Below are 18,253 nucleotides of genomic sequence, written 5' to 3' on the forward strand. Positions count from 1 at the left end.
ACAGAACACACATTCCTTTTAAGTGCACATGGAACATTCTTCAGAATAGACCACATATGAAGTCACCAAACAAGTCTCAATTTCAAAAAGATTGAAGTCATACCATGCATCTTTTCTGACCACACTTACGAAATTGGAAATTAACCACGAGAAAAAAATCTGCAAAGAGTGCAAATCCATAGAGGTTAATAACATACTATTTCACTATGAATGGGTAAACCAACAACTCAAAGAGGAAATGAATGACAAAAAAGTACAATGGTCTAGAATCCTTGGGATCCAGCAAAACCATTCTAAGAGGGGCAGTTATAACAATACAGGCCTGTCTCAAGAAGCATTAAAAACCCCAAACAACCAACCAAACCTTATATCTAAAGGAACTAGGAAAAGTAGAACCAACAAAACCCAAAAACGGTACAAGTAAATCATAAAGATTAGAGCAGAAATTTAGAAAATGAACAAAGTAAAATAGATCAGATCAAAGAAACCAGGAGCTGGTTCTTTGAAAAAGATCAACAAAGTTGATAAACATATAGCCAAACTCATCAAGAAAGAGAGAACTCAAACCAACACTATCAGAAATGAAAGGAGAAGATTATGAAAAAGTATATGCTGACATATTAAAGAACTGGAAGATTCCTAGAAACATAACCTCCCAAAATTGAACAGGGAATAAAAAACTTAATAGGCTTGATTACCAACAATGAAATAATTAAATCAATAATCAAAAAACTCCGAACAAACAAAATTCCAGGACCAGATGGCTTTACAGGTGAATTCTACCAAACACTTAAAGAAGAGTTAATATTGATTCTTCTTAAGCTATTCCAAAAACTAGGAAAGGAAAGAAAACTTCCAATTCATTGTATGAGGCATGCATTACCTTGATACCAAAACCAGATAAAAACACTACAAAGAAAAAAGAGAAAAAGAAAGAAAAAAGAAAAAAAAAAAGAAAGAAGGAAAGAGAAAGAAAACTATAGGCCATTATTATATAGGCCATGAACATAGATGCAAAAATCTTCAACAAAATGTTAGCAAACCAAATTCAACAATACATGTAAAATATCATTCACAATGATCAAGTAGTATTTATTCCTGAGATGCAAGAGTGGCTCAATATTCACAAATCAATAAATCAATCAATGTGACAGATCACTGCAGTAAGATAAAGGGTAAAAACCTTATGATTATTTCAATAGATGCAGAAAAAGCATTTGACAAAGTACAACATTCATTCATGATAAAAACCCTCAACATAATTAAGGCCTTATATGAAAACCCACCGCAAACATCATACTCAATGGTGAAAAACTGCTAGCTTTCCCCCTAATGTCAGGAGCAAGACAAAGAGGTCCACTCTCACCAATTTTATTCAACATAGTACTGGAAGTGCTAGTCACAGAAATCAGATGACAAAAAGGAATAAAAGGCATCCAAATTGGTAAAGAAGTAAAACTTTCACTATTTGCAGATGATATGATACTCCATTTAGAAAACACAAAGATAAAAAAAAAAACTAGAATTGATCAATGAATTCAGTAAAGTTGCAGGATACAAAATTAATGTACAGAAATACATTGTATTTTATATACTAATAATGAAGCAACAAAAAGTAGTTAAGCAATCCCATTTATAATTGCACTAAGAATAAAATACTGAAGAATAAGCTTAATGAAGGAAATGAAAGACCTGTAATGTATTAACTACGAAACACTGATGAAAGAAATCAAAGATGACACAAGCAAATGGAAATACATTCCATGCTCATGGATTAGAATAAATATTGTTAAAATGTCCATACCACCCAAAGCAATCTACAGACATAATGCAATCCCTATCAAAATACCAACAGCATTTTGACAGAACTAGAACAATCCAAAAATTTGTATGAAACTTCAAAAGACCTAAAATAGCCAAAACAATCTTGAAAAAGACCAAAACTAAAAGTGTCACAATTCCCAATTTCAAATTATAATACAATGCTGTAGTAATCACAACAGTTTGATACTAGCACAAAAATAGACACGTAGATCAATGGAACAAGATAAAAGCCCAGAAACAAACCCATGATTATATGGTCAATTAATCTTCCACAGAAAAGGCAAAAATAAGCAAGGGGGAAAAGACAAACTTTTCTACAACTGGTGCTGGGAAAACTGGACAGCTACATGGCAAAGATAAACTTAGACCACTTTCTTACATCTTACACAGAAATAAACTCAAAACGGATTAAAGAACTAAATGTGAGACCTGAAACCATAAACATCCCAGAAGACAGAACAGGCAGTAATTTCTCTGACATCAGCCATAGCAACATTTTTCTAGGTAGGTCTCCTGAGGCAAGGGAAATAAAAGCAAAAATAAACTATTGGGACTAAATCAAAATAAAAAGCTTCTGCACAGCACCAGAAATAATCAAAACTAAAAACAGACCTACTGAACAAGAGAAGGTATTTGCAAATGGCCTGATAAAGGGTTAGAATCCAAAATATAAAAACAGCTCATATAAGTCAACACCAAAAAAAAACAAAATTCGATTAGAAGTAGGCAAAAGATATAAACAAACATTTCTCCAAAGTCATACAGATGGCCAACAGACATACAAAAACATATCATCACTCATCAGGGAAATGCAAGTCAAAACCACAATGAGATATTATTTCAAACCTGTCACAATGGCTAAAATAAAAAACGCAAGAAACAAGTGTTGGCAAAGATGTAGAGAAAAAGGAACCTTGTGCACTGTTGGTGTAAATGCAAGCTGGTGCAGCCACTATGGAAAACAGTGTGGAGGCTCCTCGAAAAATTAAAAATAGAACTACCCTACGATCCAGTAATCACACTACCCATATAGTACTAAAACATTAATTCAAAAGGGTATATGCACTGGTACATTTCTTGCAGCACTTTTTACAATAGTCAAGTTATGGAAGCAGCCCAAGTGTTGCTGATAGATGGATAAAGGGGGGGGGGGGTGTCTGTGTGTGTGTCTATGTGTGTGTCTATGTGTGTATATGTATATGATGGAATATTATTTGGCCATAAAAAAGAATGAAATCTTGCCATTTGTAACAACATGGATAGAGCTAGAGAGTGTAATTCTAAGCAAAATAAGTCAGAGAAAGACAAATGCCATGATTTCACTCTTACGTGGACTTTAAGAAACAAAACCAATGAACAAAGGGGAAAAAGGAGAGAGAAAGAGAGGGAGAGAGAGAAACCAGGAAACAGACTCAATAACAGAGAACAAACTGATGGCTTCCAGAGGGGAGATCTGTAGGGAGATGAGTGAATAAAGCTGATGGGAATTAGAGTACATTTATCATGATGAACAGAGTCATATATTGAATTGTTGACCTGAAACTAATATAATCCTGTATGTTAATTATATTGGAATTAAACTTTTTTTAGAAAAGCAGATATATATATTTCTTTCCATTTCCTCTTCTGTCTTATATGAAAGTCAGCATTCAAGATATACCTTTGTTTTTTTTTAACTCTTTCACCTAAAAACACATCTTGGAAATCACTCTAAGTTCATAGGAATTTTTCTCATTCTTTTCATACTCCTGTGATACTCCTGTTAATGTACTATTGATTATTTAACCATTCTAAGTGCAGATATTTATGTTGTTCCTATTTTTCAGTTACACATAATGCTGCAATTAACATACTTGTGCATGTGTCATGGGTTTATTGCTGTAGGAATATCTTCAGAATAGTTTCATATAAGGAGGATTGCTAAATCAAGTGACACATACACAACTTTCTTAAATATTGCCAAATTGTACCTCATAAGAGTATAAATTTTTATCTCCATCAGCAATGTTTCAGCATGCTTGTTTTTCCAGCTGTTTTCTACAGTCTTGATCCCTAAAAGATTGGCTAATTGTAAAAACTATTGTTAACACTTCTCTTTATCTCTTGAAAAGTCTGTTCCATTATCCCCTTGCTCTATTTATTGTTTGAGATGTCGAATGCAAGTTAATTTTCTTGGTCTTCTAAGTTACTTTATCATTTTTTCCTGGAGACCTTGAGCATTTTTCTCAGTCTTTAAAGTCTAATGCGTTTACTAGCATATGTCTCAGAATTGATTTTTCATGATGAATTTTCCAAGGTTACCTTGTAGATCCTTTCAGTACATAGATCCATTTCCTTTATTTCTGAAAAGGTTCTTTGATTCATACTTTTGTCCACTGATTTATTTTTCTGCTTCACGGATTCTAATTATACATATGTTGTAACTTTTTGCCTGGCTACCATTTCCAACACTTTGTGATACATTTTACTTCTTTACCTCATTTATATTCAGTTGGCTTTTTTTGCTGGCTTTATTCACTGTTCCTTATTAAATTTTCATTCTTATCAGTTTTTAGGCACTTATAATTTAGTCATTTATGATTTTTTCATTTTTTTTACTGAGTATAACTCTTACATCTTATTTACTATCCATTTCTGTTCTTAATCTTTGAATTTGACTTGATGTGTTATTTCACATGCATTCATTTGAGGATATTTATTTTGGAATACTATACTTTTAAGTTTTTTTATTATGTTATGTTATTCATCATACAGTACATCATTGGTTTTTGATGTAGTGTTCCATGATTCACTGTTTGCGTATAACACCCAGTGCTCCATGCAATATGTGCCCTCCTTAATACCCATCATTGGTCTAGCCCAATCCCCCATCCCCCTCCCCTCTGAAACCCTCAGTTTGTTTCCCAGAGTCCCTCATGGTTCATTCCCCCTTCTGTTTACCCCCCTTCATTTTCCCTTCCTTCTCCTGATCTCCGTGCTATTCCATATGTTCCACAAATGAGTGAAACCATATGATAATTGTCTTTCTCTGCTTGACTTATTTCACTTAGCATAATCTCCTCCAGACCCATCCATGTTGCTGCAAATGTTGGGTAATCGTTCTAATGGCTGAGGAATATTCCATTGTATATATGAACCACATCTTCTTTATCCATTCATCTGCTGAAGGGCATCTTGGCTCCTTCCAGAATTTAGCTATTGTGTACAATGCTGCTATGAACACTGGGGTGCATATGGCCCTTCTCTTCACTACATCTTTATCTTTGTATAAAGATAGTGCAATTGCTGGGTCATAGGGTAGCTCTATGAAAAGTCTATAGCGAATATCATTCTCAATGGGGAAAAGCTGAGAGCCTTTCCCTTAAGATCAGGAATATGACAAGGATGTCCACTCTCAGCATTATTGTTCAACTTAGTACTAGAAGTCCTAGCAACAGCAATCAGACAACAAAAAGGGATAAAATGTATCCAAATCAGCAAAGAAGTCAAAATGTCTCTCTTCGCAGATGACATGATACTTTATATGGAAAACCCAAAAGAATCCACTCCCAAACTATTAGAACTTATAGAGCAATTCAGTAATGTGGCAGGATACTAAATCAATGCTCAGAAATCAGTTGCATTTCTATACACAAACAATGAGACTGAAGAAAGAGAAATTAGTGAATCAATTCCATTTATAATAGCACCAAAAACCATAAGATATCTCACTTAAATAAACTTAACCAGAGAGGTAAAAGATCTATACTCTAGAAACTATGGAACACTGATGAATGACATTGAAGATGACACAAAAAGATGGGAAAATATTCCATGCTCATGGATTGGAAGAACAAACATAGTTAAAATGTCTATGCTACCCAGAGCAATCTACACTTTCAATGCCATCCCAATCAAAATATCAATGACATTTTTCAAAGAACTGGAACAAACAACCCTAAAATTTGTGTGGAACCAGAAAAGACCCCGAATTGCCAAGGAAATATTGAAAAAGAAAAAGCTGGGGGCATCACATTGCCTGATTTCAAGCTATACTACAAAGCTATGATCACAAAGACAGCATGGTACTGGCACAAAAATAGACACATAGACCAATGGAACAGAATAGAGACTCCAGAAATGGACCCTCAGCTCTATGGGCAACTAATCTTTGACAAAGCAGGAAAAAACATCCAGTGGAAAAAAGACAGTCTCTTCAATAAATGGTGCTGGGAAAATTGGACAGCTATATATAAAAGAATGAAACTTGACCACTCTCTCACACCATACACAAAGATAAACTCCAAATGGATGAAAGACCTTGATGTGAGACAAGAATCCATCAAAATCATAGAGCAGAACATAGGCTGTAGCCTCTTTGACATCGGCCACAGCAACTTCTTTCATGACACGTCTCCAATGGCAAGAGAGACAAAAGAAAAAAATGAACTTTTGGGACTTTATCAAGATAAGTTTCTGCACAGTAAAGGAAACAGTCATCAAAACAAAGAGGCAACCCACAGAATGGAAGAAAATATTTGCAAATGAAACTACAAATAAAAAGCTGGTATCCAAGATCTATAAAGAACTTCTCAAACTCAATACATGAGAAACAATCAAATCAAAAAATGGGCAGAAGATATGAGCACTTTTCCAATGAAGACATACAAATGGCTAACAGACACATGAAAAAATGTTCAAAATCATTAGCCATCAGGGAAATTCAAATCAAAACCACCTTGAGATACCACCTTACGCCAGTAAGAATGGCAAAAATTGACAAGGCAAGAGGCAACAAATGTTGGAGAGAATGTGGAGAAAGGGGAACCCTCTTACATTGTTGGTGGGAATGCAAGTTGGTACAGCCACTAAGGAAAACAGTGTGGAGGTCCCTCAAAAAGTTAAAAATAGAGCTACCCTACAACCCAGGAATATTATACTTCTGTTTCATGGTTGGTTTTGTGAGAAATTTATCACCAGCCCACAAGCTTTGATTTTCATTCTCTTTTTTTCCTTAGATTGCTTGCATCTTTGCATTATATGGACAAAGCTAGCACTGGGGAGAATTTACAAAGTGCCTAGCTCAAGAACGCCCTCCTCCACTTTCTTCAATGTGTGACTAATTTTGAGGGATCGGGGACAAAGGTTTTTTTTGTCCTTTGGTTTTTTAGTTTTGTCAGTATTCTAAAATTTCCCTCTATTCCTTTTTTTTTTCTTTTACCACTCACTTTCCAAAGGGTGACTTCTCCATTTTTAATTTCCTTCTTTTCCCTTTCTAAAACTTCTTCCTAAAGCCCTACACATACTTTTAAATCCCTTTCTTATGTCAATGCTCTAAACCCCCAGGATTCTTTCATTATTGTCACCTCTAAGTATAAAAATCTGGAACTTTACCTTTTAGCAGTGACTCATAGCAATATCCTGTTTTTCCCTCCCATAGAGGTTGTCCAGACACCTTAGCTTTTCACAAAGGCTTGGGGCTAGGAACTTAGGACTCAGATCTACAGGAAATTAGTGGGGTTTTCTGTTTTTTGTTTGTTTTTTTTTTCCATTTACAGGTAACTTGAAGTTTTAGTGCCCTCTATATTCCAGGTATTCTGAAGGCTTAAGATTTGTGTGATTTTACTTTATCTTTGTATTGATCATATAACTGTGGGACCTTGGGGAGAGGTATATGTGGTGAGATTCAGATTTCAACAGCTGCCATTACTTTGGCTACCCCTACACACATGTGGTCAGAAATTTTTATTATAAATATAGTATTTGCTTTGATAAGATTTTACAGTATACACAAACTTAGATGTTGAAGGAAAGCCTTATTTAAACAATAGGAGGCTTAAAAGAAAAAAAAAAATTACCCCTGGCATTAATATACAGTTGTCAACATTTTTTCAAGTTAGGATTTTAAAATAAGCACCATATGTGTTCACATTTTTAATCCCAAAAGAGCAAGATTAAGTATTTAATTGAAGAACAGTCCTCAGAAGGACTTTTTTTTTTTAAGGTCCCTAATTTTTCCACCTTCTATCCAATAAACATTTCATCATCAATTAGCACTGATTTGCAGACTGCATTTTGGATATACTGAATTAGTTCAGACTTTTCAGTGAGATAACTCAGACCCAGAAAGTTTAGATAATTTAACAAAATTCATGTAAAAGCTGCGATCAGTACGGTTATTTTCTACTATATCATACAAACACATGGTGTAGTAATAATAAAGACCTTTCATAAGGCTGCATTTTTTGTTTATTCTTCAATTTGTTCTCACTCAATTTTTTCAATCCTCAACTCAATAGTACAGTTATATTGCCAATTTTTGTTTGCTTGACCATGCACATTGTTTTACCGACAATCTTACTGTAAGAAAAAAAAATTGTAAAAAAAAAAAAATTCCCACTTAATTGTGACTAATGAGCTGGAACCATAAACCTTCAAACTCTCAATGGGGGGAAAAAAGGCAACCTGCTATTTTACCTTTCACAATACATTATAAACCTGTATTTGGTATAAAATATTTGAAGGTTTCTTATAGCAAAGAGTCAGTATCTTATAGCAAAGATATGTATTTTCATTACTATTGACAAGACACTATTTTGTTTGTTGATGAGTAAAAATTTCCTTTTGCCTCACATTTATTTTATGAAACATTTCTATTATCTTTATTTACACAGAGGGATAGAATAATCATGCACTGAAGCCTGTTTAATCTTTCACCATCACTCAAACTGTTCCCAAATGAGGCAGAAATTTGTGCCCTATAGACTAGGCAACCAATATATTAATTTAAATCTTATATATTTCAATTCTTTCTAGTGAAAGAATGACACACACACCTTTAAACAATAGATAATAGTTTTCCTGGAATATAACCTAAGGATTTAAGTCTCAGTCTCTGACATAATTACTTTCCTAAATAATTTGTATAGAATGGTTTGTATTTATTTTATGCATGAGTAATTCAATTCTTTTGAATCATAAATATTGCCATCAAGTGGAGTGCAATGGATGTTTTCTGGTTATATAAATCCTCTCAAAATGATAGAGGTCTCCAAAAGATTGAGAACAATCTCTCTCTTCTTGTAGTTAAAACTTGATGTTTGTAATACACTCTTGATAGTGGTAATTTACAAACTGGGATGACCACCCATGCCTAAACATTGAGGTATCCTCAAGCAAGGAAGACATTTAGGGAACAAAGTAAATCTATTGTCGTTGTGCCAATTATTACAGAAAGTTAAGAATTTTAGACACAGTCTCTCTTGGTGAAAGCAGGGGCATTTATTTATTTATTTTATTTTTATTTTTTAAAGATTTTATTTATTTATTTGACAGAGATAGAGACAGCCAGCGAGAGAGGGAACACAGGCAGGGGGAGTGGGAGAGGAAGAAGCAGGCTCATAGGAGAGGAGCCTGATGTGGGGCTCGATCCCAGAACGCCGGGATCACGCCCTAAGCCGAAGGCAGATGCTTAACCACTGTGCCACCCAGGCGCCCCAGGGGCATTTAATAATAAAAGTAGGTAGGGTTATGAGGGGAATGTCACTTCAGCACATTCACACTACAGTGAATATTTTGTAGAGAGCTTGTTATTTGAAAAAACATTCATTCGTCATGTGAACTGGACTTTGAAAAAACATTAATGCTCATTATAGCAAGTGTAGCAAGGTGTATCAACCTTAGTTTTTTTGGGGGGGAGAGGAAACATTTAGATAAAACCAAAGGCACTAGAAGTGATACAAAACTAGACTCCATCTTTAAATGTGGAGAAAAAATGTTTATAAAATGAAAAAAATGGGGAAATTAAGTCAGAAAGTTGAGAATATGAATATGTTGTGCAAAGATGAAAACAATGACAAAGTTAGAGAAAATGGAACTGTAGAAAGATTTAGAGGTATTATTGGAAATTAAACATCCACATGAGACACCTAAAAGCCTCAGCAATATGGGAGCTAAGAAGCAGAGAGAACTGTATTTCAGTAACAACTCTATATCCTAAGAAATAATTATGGATTTTCCTGATCCCTCAACTCCACAGGACATCAAGCCATGAGACCAGGTAGACGGGATTTTACACAGTTCCATCATAATCCATGAGCTATTTCCAGAGATGATGCTGAGTAGGAATGGTATCTACCCCTTCCCCTCTGAAACTGTAACATTCCAAACCATTGTTGGGGGTGGGGGGAAGGATTTTTTATATACATGCCAGTTTCATGATTAAGCTAGCAATGTTGTGATCCATAATTATCTGCCAGGTAAATCTTTGGAAAGATTTAATATCTGAATTTCAAATAATTAAAAAATAAAGCTGTGTGTTAGCCAGAATCAAAGGTTAACAGGTAAAGCTTCAGTCATGTTTTTCTCTGATAGAGATACACAGAAGCAGTACTGTGCACAGGCATGGCAGACAGGTTAGGCTAGGAGCCATATTCCACTGTCCTTGTTTCCATGTAGGTCTTCCATCCTATATCCCACTCCCTGGCAAAAGGCAGCATTGGAAAGAACAATGCAGGCTGAGCAGATGGTAACACACTAAGGTGCTTTAGACCTTACCATCTAGGTACCAAGTACCACTGTATTGAGGAAATGGCCCATCTACTTTCTCTTTGTGCTTCAAAGCTCTAGGTTATACTCCAAATGTTTACCCTTCCTCAAGACTGCCCTCAAGGTCTAAATTTAGGGGTAAAAAAGGTGGAACAAGATCTCACGTTAGCTTCAGGCTCAAAGCACTTCTTCCAGTAAAATCTATCAGAAACCCTGTGTTTTCTGAAATGACAAAGAATACTATCATTTCATGAAGTTCCTTCAGTCTCTAATCCATTGTTCATGATCCCAAAGGGCCAAAAGTGGTTAAATACCCATTCAGGACTGAGAGTTCCACTTCCAACTCCCAACATGAAAAAAAGAAGTCAGATAGAGCCAGATGTAAGAAAGGGGGTTCAATGAAAAATTAAGCGGACTGAATGATGGTGACATACTAGTTCAATGTTACTATAGTCAGGGAAACCTGGGCTGTTTAAAAAACATGAACACACCCAGGCAATGGTCAGGCTAGAGACAAGCAGAATAACTTCTAGAGTTAGAACACTAAGGGCGAGGAGAGGGCCAGAGAAATGAGGAGGATCATCTTTCATCTCCATCCTACCCCTTCTTTAAATTGGACATAAAACAAATAGAGGAGAGAACGTTAAGGGCTTTTTTCCCATACTTTCTTCCTTGTACTGTGTTTTTTACAGGTATGCTTTATGTTTCATACTGAATCTGAAGGTACAAACTACATGTAATTTTTTTCTATAATTCTCTTCTATATTCATCACAACTGCTTGCACAGAGCCTGACATTTAGTAGCCTCCCTTGTAAGAACCCATTAATTATTAACAAATTTTTGCAAATCAAATAATGCTGAGGTGAGAGTCAACAGTGTAAGAATAGTCAACGTACCTGTAGGTATTAAAGCAAAGCTACAAATGCAAAGACATTCAGCTGAGGGCAAGAGGGGACTCTAGGGACTAAGATAGTGGCACTTGCCATTCTAAAACTGCCCCCAAAGCACATGGCAACACGTATACAGGTGGAGGATTCATGAAGAAAGAGTGGTCCTTCCATGGAGATGGGATAAAGGCTACAGGAAAATATCTGGCAGGGCTGCTGAATGAAGGTAGAGCCTGGCTCTGAGTTAAGGGCTTGAGAGTCAGGGAAGAAAGCAATCCCACACCAGATGGGAATACAGCTCTGGATGCTGAAGCCCAAGGAGGGCAGGCAAGGGGCACAGCAAGTCATGACACCCTTCTCTCTCTCTCCATACTTTCCTCATCTTCCGTATCGATCTCACTTAAACATTTTTCTCCTTCCCTGAACTTTTATTTTCAGACTCCTAATTTTCTGCAAATAAGAATTTTCCCACATCTCTTCAGTCCCTTTTGTTCTCTGGGTCCCAATCTGAATTCTATTTTACTGTCTAAATAAAGGAAAGGAAACAAGGAAGGATAGACAGAAAAAGTACAAGTATAAATTACAATGAATCACAATCTTGCTAAACCTAAGACTCAAAACTTTTTTTTTTTTGCTTTTGTATTATCTTATTCTTTCTTTTTATTGCTTTACCTGATTTTTAAACTTATTTTAATTTTATTTTCATCATGGTAAGTGTACTCTTTAATCCCCATCTCCGAAATCCCCCCATTCCCCCCAACTCACCTTCCCTCTGGTAACCATCTATTTTTTTTTTTTCCTTTAGTTAAGAGTGTTTCTTGGTTTGTCTCTTTTTCCTTTGCTTGTATGTTTTGTTTCTTAAATTCTACATGAGTGAGGTCATATGGTATTTGTCTTTCTCTGACTTATGCTTAGCATTATACTTTCTAGCTCCATCAGTGTTGTTGCAAAAGGCAAGATTTCATTCTTTTTAATGGAGTTATTTTCATACACACACACACCCCACATCTTCTTTATCTTCTTTACCCATTCATCTGTCAATGGACACTTGGGTGGCTTCCATGGTTTGGATATTGTAAATAATGCTGCTATGAACATAGAAGTGCATGTATTCTTTCGAATTACTGTTTTCGTATTTGGGGGGTAAATACCCAGTAGTATAATTATTAGATCATAGGGTAGTCTTATTTTTAATTTTTTTGAGCAACTGCCATACTATTTTCCATAATGGCTGTACCAATTTGCATTCCCACCAACAGTTCAAGAGGATTCCATTTTCTCCACACATCCTTGCCAACACTTGTTTGTTGTGTTTTTGATATTAGTCATCCTGACAGGTACAAGATGCTATCTCATTGTAGTTTTGGTTTGTATTTCCTGATGATTAGTGATGTTGAGCAACTTTTCATGTGTCTGTCAGCCATCTATGTCTTCCCTAGATAAATGTCTATTCATATCTTCTGCCCATTTTTTTCTGCCCTTTTAATTAGATTATTTTGCAGTACTGAATTGTATCAGCTCTTTATGTATTTTGGACACTGTTTATCAGATATGTCATTTACAAATATCTTTTCCTTTTCAGTAGGTTGCCTTTTAGTTTTGTTATCATTTCCTTCATTGTGCAGAAGCTTTTTATTTTGATGGAGTCCCAGTAGTTTATTTTTGTTTTCATTTCCTTTGCCTCAGGAGACCTATCGAGAAATATGTTGCTATGGCTGATGTCAGAGATATTATTGCCTGTGCCCTTCAAGGACTTTTATGGTTTCAGGTCTCACGTTTAGGTCTTTAATCTATTTTGAGTTTATTTTTGGGTATGGTAAAAGAAAGTGGTCAAGTTTCATTCTTTTGAATATTGCTATCCAATTTTCCCAACACCATTTGTTAAAGAGATCATCTTTTTCCCATTGTATATTCATTCTTCCTTTGTTGCTAACTGACTACGTAATTGTAGGTTTATTCTAGGTTTTCTTTTCCATTCCACTGTTTGATCTATATGTCTATTTTTAGGCCACTACCTACTGTTTAAATTACTACCACTTAGTAATGTATCTTGAAATCTGGAATTGTGATAACCTCCAGTTTTGTTTTTCTTTTTCAAGGTTGCTTTGGCTGTTTAGGGTCTTTTGTGATTCCATACAAATTTTAGAATTATTTATTCTAGTTCTGTGAAAAATGCTGTTGGTATCAAAACTTCTCAACAATCAAAATTTCAACCTAGGAATTTCAGGTAGCTGAAGATAATGACATCCACCTAGCTACCTATTTTCTATTTCCTTTAAAAAATACAAAAATAAGGGGGAATATATATTAATATTATTATGTATTATTTTATTAATATATAATTATTATATATTATATATAATATTAATATATTAATATTAATATATACACATATATTAAAGGCCACACACAGCTTAAAGACAGACAACACTGATGTGTCAAAATGACAGAAAAAAGAAAAAACACTAAAGATAGTATGCAATTTCTATTGTTCTTGTCCCACTACTGTCTTACCCTGAGACTTTATGGCAAGCAAGGGCAGGTTGACAAAAACTGTTGGAAATGCAGAACAAGGAAGCTAGGAAAGGGACCTCTGGGCAATCTAAAATCACCTCCAGAAGAGTAAGGACATCTTATCTTCTATTAAATGGATGGTAAAGTTAGAAGACATAATGGTAGAGAAAGCTGTTTACAGTAGGGACACAGACTATGTGCTTAGTAAATATACAAATTCTACATAAGTATAATTGTTAAACATCTACTAAATACACACCAAAAATGTTGAACAAATGAAATTAACCTGTTACCAGAAATGATGACATTTAAGGATTTTGGTTCTCCCCAATTTATAAATTTAATACCATCCCCCCCAAAAAATACCAATAAGCTTCTTATGGATACAGAAATAAATATCGATCTGTGTGTACATCACTGCTTACATGTATTTTATGTATGGTGCTGAAATGGACTAAAAACAATGACACTACAAGAACGATGAGTACATCTATAGCCAAGATCTTGGGTTCTAAATATCATTTTCCAGTAAAAACAATCAGGAATCCTTGGGAAAATGGTTGATTCTGGATCTGAGGCTGAGAAAATACAAAATCCGCCTGAATTGTCATGTGGTGCCAGAAAAATAAGGAAGTGCTCAAAAACTGATGAGCCACATTGATAGGAAATAGGAGCCAATAGGAAGAGGCTTCTAATGGCAAAATCTGGGCAATTACAATAAAATGATGACAATATTGGATTACATCCCATAGAATACAATAAATTTGCCTGTATCCATAGTGACATAAATATATCATTGAAAAAGATAAATAATGGGGAGAAAATGCAGTGGTTCTTTACAAAGGGGCTCTGATCAATAAATACAGAAGCAATGAGAAATAGAAAATCACCATTAGGCAAACACTATAGTAATAACTATTGCAGGTGGGAACTATTAATTCATGTTAAAATTAGTGGGCAAAAATGCAATGAGAAACAACAAATTTGCATAGTCTAAAAGAACCCCCCCAACTTATAATACTTAACATAGATTATCATATTTATACAGGAAAAAACAGTAACTTTACAGTGAAGAAACCGGGCAGACATCTCCTTAACCAAGTGATGGAAGTTGACATTATAGTAATGGGATCACTCAACATTATGTAGCCCCTAAAATGCTGGACAAGAAAACCACAACATCACTTCCATGGTATCTTTGCCAAAGATACTTAACCTAAGATATTAGGCAAACCGCTGGGGAGTATTCTCTAAAATAACTTACCACAACTCCTCAAATATGTCAAAGTCAAGAAAAACAAAGTCCTGAAGAACTGTCACAGGATATAGACTAAGGAGACCTTACAAATAAAATATGAAATTCAAGATTGGTTCCTGGACAAATTCAGGACATAAACTTAGGAGATTTCAATGAGGTAGGGAGGTTAGTTGGTACTGCCTTAATACACCTGTTATCAGTATTCCATCAGTGTTGCTGGTTTCAATAACTTCATGATGTTTATGTAGGATGTTAAGCTAGGGGAAGATGAGTTAACAGAACTCTATAAAATCTATTCAACTTTCCTGAAATCAGTTCAAAATAAAGGTTTTTACAGAAAAAAAAAATACAAGCTAACATGAAATTTTAAGTTTGAAATTAAAATACTGCCAAAGATATTAAAAGTATTGATTTTCTAATAAATATTTTTGAATATCTACTATTTTCCAGGCATCATTGTATGACAGGAATACAGTGGCGAGAAAGAGTGAAGGTCCAGGTCCACTTTTATGACACTTATATTCTTATGGGGATCAGGAAGAGGACAAACAAATTAGCATAATACAAATAAGGAAATATGAGATAGGAACAACAAATTGCAATGCGGGCAAGGGTGAAAGCCAATGCAATGTCTCTGAGGATATTTGGGGACAGACCAAATATTTGTCTTTGCTTACATCACCTTTTTCCCAAGGGAAAATGAGTACACACCAGCCCTAAACAACTCTTCTTACCAGGTAAGTATTCTAGAATTTAGTAGCTTTATAAATCTTTGTTAAGCCATCTTGTCAGCAGTTATCATGTCAACTCTAACTACAAAATCCTGGATTAACCCCACAGCATCTTGTGATATCAGGATTGTGCCAACATGGCACTATCAAAGTTCACAGCCCAGAGACATTTTCCAAGTGATTCTGGAAAAATACTGAAATCTTACCTAAGAATGCAGCACCTTAGTTCATCTGTGCAATTCAGGTAGTCTGATTTTCTACATGGTGAGTCAAGGCAGCCTCTCACAGCCATATAGAATAGGGAGTATCTGCTCTCTTCACCTAGAGTGAGAAAAGTATACATCCAGAAATTATATAGTCTTTTATTATAAATATAAAAACTTCATGTATTGATAAAGCAATGCTGTGAGCAAAAAGCAAATATACTCCAGAAATTTAACTTAATCTATATGTCCCTAGGCCACATTTCATTTAATTGTACAAATTAAGTGATATTAACAACTCCAAGGGAGGCTGTTCAAGATGGCAACATAGGAAGATTCTCAACTCACTTCCCAGACACAAATCTACAGCTACATATGTAGAAATTCCCCATAAGAAAGACCTGAAACAAGATGCAGAGCTCCTCTACAATAAAGGATAAGTCATACACATAAAGATGGGTAAGACAGGCAGCGACATACGCTCATCAGAAATCGCTCTGTCACAGCAGCCCACATTCAGAAAGGATCTGACAAATATGGAGCTTCTCCCTGAGGAGCAAGGGGTTCATACCCCACATCAGGTATCCCAACCCTTGGAACTTGCATGGGAGAGACAACTCCCAGAATGACTAGCTTTGCAATCCAGGAGACCAAAAGGGCTATAGGGAACTGAGACTCTGCTCTTAAAGGGCTCACACAGAGACTCACACCAGGACACAGTGCAAAAGTGGCAGTTTGAAAACAGCAAGACCATATGTGAAGAAGATTCATCATCTTATCTTAAAGCATCTGCTGGAGGAGCAAAGAACTGTTGGGACTGTCTCCAGGGACAGAGGCAGTGGTGGGCACCATTTCTATGCTCTTCCACTATCTTGCTACTGACAGTGGGTGCATCGCAGTCCTGCACTCTTCTGTGGCCCCACCCAAGCCAGCAGGCACATGCAGGCCATACAGGGGATGCCCCTTGAGAACCTGGCTCTTATGGTCAGTGAGGTTTGCATTTCTAGGACCCACAGGATTCAAACAGAGACACAGTTCTTGGAGAATAATTGTCACCCCCCCAGACATGGCGCAGACAGCAAACTGAACATACACATGTCTACCTGTGAAAAAGACGTATTTACTTGTCCTAGAGCTTCAGTCTGAGAGGCAGGCTTCAGGTCAACTACATGTTAGAGGCTACAAAGTTGCTCCAAGGTAACACGGATGCCACTTTTGTACTCTCTCTTTAGCTTCACATCTTTCTTATACCTCCCAAAAAAGATGTTATACACTTATGTGGAGCCCTAATTTTTGCGACTATTGCCAAGGTTACATCTCCCGATTCCCCTGCCTGGAGGTCAGAAGGGTTTACAATTGTAGCCCTGCAACTCTATATATCTGTATACTTTAAAGGCTACTATCTCAGAGTCTGGCTTCCCGTCAGTCTGAAACTAGGTGCTGAATGAGACCCTTCCCTTTGAAACTCTGACATCTCAATAACCAGAACCTATCAAAAAATAAATCAGGCTGCTTAGACAATCACAAAGCTTCAAGAGATAAACACAAACTAGGGCAAGGTTGGCTGTGAGGTTTGTCTCCTACATAAGGCCACTCCTGTAAGATTAGAGAGGGAAGGGATACCTGGGTGGCTCAGTCGGTTAAGTGTCTGCCTTCAGTTCAGGTCATGATCCCAGGGCCCAGGGATCAAACCCCACATTGGGCTCCCTGCTCAGTGGGGAGTCTGCTTCTCCCTCTCCCTCTCTCCTCCAACTCCCCAGCTTGCACTCTCTCACTTGCTCTCTCTCAATTTTTTTTTTTTTTAAGACCGGAAAGGGAAATGTTTCACCTAATACATAGAAACAGAGTCCAGCAAAATGAGGCCACAGAAATATGTTCCAAATGAAAGAATAAAACTGCAGAAAACTATTAATAAAATGAAGGTAAGTAATCTACCCAATAAAAAGATCAAAGTAATGGTCATAAAAATGCTCACCAAACACTGGGTAAAAATGGAGGAACACAGTGAAAACTTCAACAAAGAAATTAAAAACAAAAGGAAGTACCAAACAGAAGTCACACACGATAAATATAGACAAACACAATAAATGAACTGAAAAATACACTACAGGGATTCAAGCAGACTGAAAGAAGCAGAAGAAAGGATCAGTGATCTGGAAGACAGGTCAGTGGAACTCACCCAACCAGAACAGCAAAAAGGGAAAAAACAAAAAACAAAAAAAAACCCACCTTTTAAGATAGCTTAAGGCACATGTGTTAACAAACAGAACAAAAGTAACATCATAGGGATCCCAGAAGAGAGAGAGAAG

At 36.0% G+C, this 18,253-nt stretch overlaps 1 long non-coding RNA gene across 2 annotated transcripts in view; it reads right to left on the reverse strand.

The window, feature by feature from the left end:
- Positions 1-16,062, reverse strand: part of LOC123002083 (uncharacterized) — a 264,337-nt gene extending 248,275 nt beyond the window's left edge. Inside the window, exon 1 of one of the 2 annotated variants that reach the window (XR_008957133.1) lies at positions 15,948-16,062. This is a non-coding gene — a long non-coding RNA (uncharacterized LOC123002083). The remainder of the gene's footprint in view (positions 1-15,947) is intronic. The other variant, XR_006411604.3, reaches the window with a different exon arrangement.
- Between the last annotated feature and the right edge of the window lie 2,191 nt (positions 16,063-18,253).

The sequence above is a fragment of the Ursus arctos genome, unplaced genomic scaffold (assembly GCF_023065955.2).
Source record: "Ursus arctos isolate Adak ecotype North America unplaced genomic scaffold, UrsArc2.0 scaffold_36, whole genome shotgun sequence".
Classification (NCBI taxonomy): domain Eukaryota; kingdom Metazoa; phylum Chordata; class Mammalia; order Carnivora; family Ursidae; genus Ursus; species Ursus arctos.